Raw genomic sequence first — 6,000 nt, 5'->3', positions numbered from 1 at the left:
GTGTACCTTTTCTTTCTGTCCTTGCCGTGTGGCGAGGGTCGGCTGCGTCAGGATCGGACTCCGGATATTTTGTAAGAGATCATTTCACCTTTTCACGGGTAGACAACCTCTTGAAGTTCACAAGCACTGCCAAGCTGGCTTTAGACAACAAATTACAATCCAAAATTTCCAAGTATTTCCGTGCCAAACACTGAATAACGCGCATAAGATGAATCGCTTCTCCAATATGCAGTGTTTCTGGTGTGTTTCTCTGAGTTGCCTGTAAAATACCCTACTTGGTAAATGTGTTTAGATGAGACAAACTGTGAGTCGTGAGATCAGGCTGATGTGTATTTGTCTGAAGTGTTAATACATGTCTATTTTCCCCCTACAAACACACACACACACACACACACACACACACACACACTGGACACGATGTGCAATCATGCTAACTAGTACCATGCGGTGACCTGCAGCATAGACGCGTCACCGCTCCAGTGTCAGATTGTTCCTCTTTCATATCTAGAGGCCGTTAAAAGAAGCACCTGCTGCTACGAGCACCTCAAGCCTTTGTGATCATCAGTGCTTTAACCAATCAGAGAGATTTAAAAGAGGGAGAAAAAAAAAAAAGAAAAAAAATCCAGGTCTCTAAGTGCTTTCTGCTCATTCGACATGACTACTGTAAAAGACACAGTGTTTGTGTTGCTGTTTGTTCTGGTGATGCTTGGGTAATGTACCATGCTGTCCTTAACGAAGTGTGTCCTGGCCAAGGATGTCCACTGCTCCCTCGGTCTGCTTCTGTGTCCCTCCTGTACTGTACACGCTGCAGTGTTGCTCCTCTTCGTTTCTATGTGACTAGTTCATGGACTCTTCACCATGTTAGGACTGTAAGATATGATTTTGTATTCCTTTAAGAGTTTTACACTACTTTAAATTATTAATTTGCACATTAGGTACAAATGTAAATATGAAGAAAAAAAAAGTTTATTGTTACAAACTTTGTGTGTCTGTCTTACTTTCGGGCGGAGACTGGTAAGGATACGTGTTGTTTCTTGAAATGCACTCTCTTAAATACACCTTTTCCCTTGCTAGTGCAGCCTAAAACCAGAAGAAGGTACTTTCAAACTACCTGGCGATCTCCCAACAAGATTGTGGCACTTTCCGAAAACAAACAGACATTTGTTGTAGAAACACCTCCAGGTCCATCAGTTCTGGAAGTTGCCTGTCATCCTGAAATAGGTCCAGCGGTAGATTAGTGCTGCGTTTTCACCCTTTCAGTCAAAAAGTGGATATTATGCCTGTTTTGACACGTCAAACAAAATCTCAGAAATACAGAAAAAAAAGCACCCTTTTTAGCCATTACGTTACAGCTTTTTATGGCAGGTAAGTGGAGGTGATGGATTCAGTACATGCCCCTAATTTTTAACTGCCCCTTTTCTGTTGGCTGTGCTTTATTTACAACTAGAATTACAGGTTTGAACTACCCAGACACCAGATTTCATTTCCTGCCAGAACCACTTCCACTGTCTCATTTGTCTTAGCTTATAATAATAACAATATCTTTAAGTCTAAGAAAGACAACACTCTTAAATGATTCTTATCCTGAAGATTTGCAGAGGCGTGGATTTGATAAATACGATAATCAAAATGGACAAGTGAGATTACAGTCTTTATGTTTTTAATATATTCTACATTTATGGAAGTACAATCATTTTCATCAAACAATCATCACGGTTCGCTGGGCATCAGAATTGTGCGTGTATGTCTTTAAAACGAGCTTCACTTTGCTGTTTAAACTAGGACATATGCTGGGAGAGTGTAATTAGTCTTGGCTTTTTTTTGGCAAGTCACAACAGAGTGATGAATAAATTTCCACCAAAACTGCTTTTTGTGGTTAGAGTTGAGGAGCTGCCAAGTAGGGCAGCGTCCCAGACCCCGAGCTCCAGCCGTACCGTAGTCCTCCAGAGGCATTTCGGCGTCGGAAGGACTGACACCAAGAATAATAATTTGAAAAAAAGAAGCAAAAGCGTGAGAGAGAGATTTTCATTTGAGGCGTCTTCTCTTCCTTCCAATGAAGGGGAAAGCTTATAAAGCTCAAATGACATTTAAGACCCCAGAAACTTACTGAGGATATCGTAAGAGTTCTGTCATTAAAGCAGTGTAAGGCTCGAATTGATTACATCTTCATTTGATAGTTTTTTTTTTCTAATGCAGGGAACTTAAACTGCTCGTGAAAATCATGAGGTAGAAAAAGGATATGAAGTCATACAAACCCTTTATTTTATAAGATATAATATAGATAGAACACCAAATGCTAAGAGGGGAAGTTATGTGTCACTTAGAAAGTTTGTGGATGACTAGCAAGAGACCAGTCATTTATCTGGGAGTAACAACAACATCTGAGACGATGAGTCTTCATTCACCACAACCATCTTAAATTTGCAAATAGTTTGCGTATTTCATCACTGATGACATACATTTCTTAGTAGACAGACACATCTCTGTCCACAGGAGGCAAGGCCCGAAGCCAATACTTAATGGCCATTATACGCCCTCAAACTGAAATGCATAAAAGAGTGACGTGAGCTACTATGGCAATCATCCCGTTCCAGCTTGTTAATGGGACACATTTAAAAAGTAAGTGTCTGTAAAGGGGTGGGGGAAGTATCCTTGTTCAAGCCCCAGCTGAAGAATATTTACAGGTATATTGAGACGTCAGGAGTAGACCTCTGTTGCTGTTTTTAACACACCTGTATGGGCACATTCTGCATGTGTTGCAACATCGCTCTGAATCATGTTCAAAGCGGGCCCGCAAGCCATCCAGACATATTTTCCATTGAAAACAACATCAGTAACAAAAAGAGGAAACCACATCACCAACAGGGATAAGGAAACACAATGCAGCCTTCGAAAGTACAGCATTCAGTCAACATTTAGGTTAGTGGATTGAACTCATAGCAACAGCGTGACATCACAGCGTCACAATACCTGCACGTTTCAAACAATGAGAAAAGAAATGAGATGTTTGAAGAGGCCCAGTTCCAGCACAGCAGCAGCAGATTTGAGCGGCTTTAAACCGCTCTGTAATGTTTGGTGAGAGTTTAGTCATGTGACTGAACCAACAGAGACACTGTGAATTATACTTCTTCAGCTTTTACTGCTCTAAATTATAGTTGGGTTTTATTTTTCATATGGAATCAGTTTTAGGGAAGAATTATAGCTGCACGTGATACCCAGCGTTAATCACTCCGGTGCTCTTCAGGGGTCTCAGTCTCCGCAGCTGCTTCTCTCTAACAATCTGCATGTGACGCCGTCTTGAGTACATTCTCTTCTCTCTTGGATTTCTCAGGCTTTCCTTTTAAATTTTGCTCGAGGGAGCTCCCTTTGCTCTTCAAATGACAATCTTCGCAGTAGATGGGAGAGCTTTCTCCTCTCAAGCAGCACACGCTCAACTCTTTAGTTATCACAATATATAAAACGATTCTAGTTTGTGTTTTATTTGATGCGTCTGCCTCTTCCCCCATTTAATTAAAATAACCAAACAATGCCTCATAAATATTGATTGTTATGGTAAACAGCTGCCTCGTTAAAGTGAATTACACCCCCTCCCCATGAATATTGTAATCCTATCAGCACAATCCTCCAAACCGTTCCCCTTTGGTGAAACTGGAACCTACTCCACCTGACAGTGTGTTAACAGGTCTGTTTTCAGCACACTTTCTTCTTTTAATGCCTCTGCTGCTGTGAGTGGTATAGCGATCCCCTCCTCCTCCCTCCCACTACCCACCACCCTCCCCTAGCTCAGCCTTGTTCTCCACCAGTGCCAGCCTCCAGTATCTGAGCTCATCCCACCCGCTCGGCTAAATCTAGCGCCAGCCCTGCCATGCACCACTCTGGAGAGTGGGCGGCATCACATGGCCCTTCATCCTGCAGGTTCAGGGTTGGCTTTGAGTAAGAGCCACGCATGCATGGGCCTCGGCGTCTTTGAGACCTCTGCTGCTGCTGCTGCTGACCACCTCTCTTCCTTTTCTCAGTAAAGCACATCAACCAGTTCCCCAGTGGAACAGAGACTGTTTCAATCACGCGCCGCCTCCCACGTTTTGGGCTTTTGAGTGTGACTGCCATGGGTGTACCAATCAGCAGGGGATAGCACCACCTAACCACCCCCTCATTCCTGTTTTGCTTTTTTCCCTCTCACTCCTGCATTTCCATCAAAATTGCATTGAAAACTGCAATGCTCTTGTTCTAAACCTGAGTTTTTTGCTGCATACACGATCTCACCTGGAAACCGGTTAGCTATAATCCAAGACAAGGTGTGACTGGAGATATAAATCAGTCAAACTGAAACCACATCCTCCACCCCCACATCCTGTCTGCAGGGTGATACCTGGAGAGATGTGTTCCCGCTGTTCGTATAACCGCCTGTACTCTCCCCTGCTTCTGCAGAAGTACACCTCACTAAAGAGAGAGAATGCGTCATCCTGAGAATAAACATGTGACTGAAAGACGTGAAACTCTGAGAGAATGCATGCCTCGCCCACGCAACCACCAAAACCCAACACCTGTTTTTGTAATGCAAGATACTATATGTGAGAGTTCTCAGTCGGTTATCTGCAGAGGGGACTCCATTTAGATGCTGCGGCTGCGGCTGCTGCTGCTGCGACATGACCAGAAGTTCAGGGGTGCAGGTTAGCTTGACTGCAGCTTTTCAAAGCAAATGATAAAGAGAGAAATAAGGAACATAATAAACCACGTAGAAGTTCATCTCTGTTGTCACCCAAAAAGATAATGAGAAACAAGCAGAGGGAGCCTTCAATCTGTCATGGGCCACTAATGCGTGGTGCTGCCAGGAGTGGCAGGCTGCCTGTTTTTCCAGCTCCAAACTGCCTGGAGACAGGAGGTGTTCAGCTCGTGCACGAAGAACACCGGGATTCTCACAAAGAATTTAAATGCCTGCATTCTGTCTCTTCTTTTCCTGTCTCACTCCTTATTCTGTATGATTCACTGTAGGCAGGAAAGGCCACGCCTGTGATCTCTGCTCGCGGTGGTGGCCACACACTGGCTGAAGAGAAAGATTGGCCATTGGCAGGGATTTTTTTTTTTTTTTTTTGTAAAAGCAAATGCAGACCGCTTTTAGACCGAAGACCTGTGCTTGCATGCATCGTGTGGACCTAAAAATAGGCTATATATTACAGAGGGAAGTCTGCACTTGTAAGGAATTATTCATCGGTCTGCGGCTGTTGCTCATGTGCAGCAAACTTCACATAGTTTATTAGTCTGAAACACAAGAAGGAAGGAAGGAGTCTTAAGCAGTTTGTTGCCCCACCCATTGTTGATACCCCGGCTGTTACTGTAAATATTTGCATGGGTGAAATGCTGGAACAAGGTGTACTTCCTGTTGCAAGAATAATACTGAAGCAGGGTTGTGAGAAAAGGCAGTCTTGCAGAGGAATATCTAACCACCTCTTTTTTGCAGTTCTGTGCTGCTGTTCTGAAAGGCAACTTTGCAGTTAGAAATAAGCAAATAATGAGAGGGAGGCTGATAAAAATCCAACATTACAGAGAAACTACACACACAAAAATGTCCAGTTCAACAGGGCTTCTTAGCTTTATTAGAATGATCATTAGTTAATGTCTTGTAATGTGATTCCTTGACTTGAACTGATAAACAACATGCATTATGCATTGTACTTGATAACTCTCACTGACTAAGACTGATAGGATTAAAACTCATAAATGGCTTAAATTATTGAAATAAAAGTCAAGCCAGCAGTCATACAGTCATCCCAACAACGTCCAGCAGTGTGCAACTCCAGTTACTTCAAAAAGAAGTCTGTTAGACGGGACTGTTTCACACCTGGTTTGAGACGTCAGTAAGCATTTTCTAAATTAATCTTGCATCTTATTTAATGTAACGCAGTCTTCATTTAGCTAATTATGTTCCATCTATGCTATAGGAGAACTGTGTTTCTATAATTTTCAGCCTGACAGACATAACTTCCAGGTTTAAAAGACCAA

Source organism: Cololabis saira, chromosome 5 (genome assembly GCF_033807715.1).
Source record: "Cololabis saira isolate AMF1-May2022 chromosome 5, fColSai1.1, whole genome shotgun sequence".
Classification (NCBI taxonomy): Eukaryota; Metazoa; Chordata; class Actinopteri; order Beloniformes; family Belonidae; genus Cololabis; species Cololabis saira.
Note: the sequence above shows the minus strand (reverse complement) of the source record.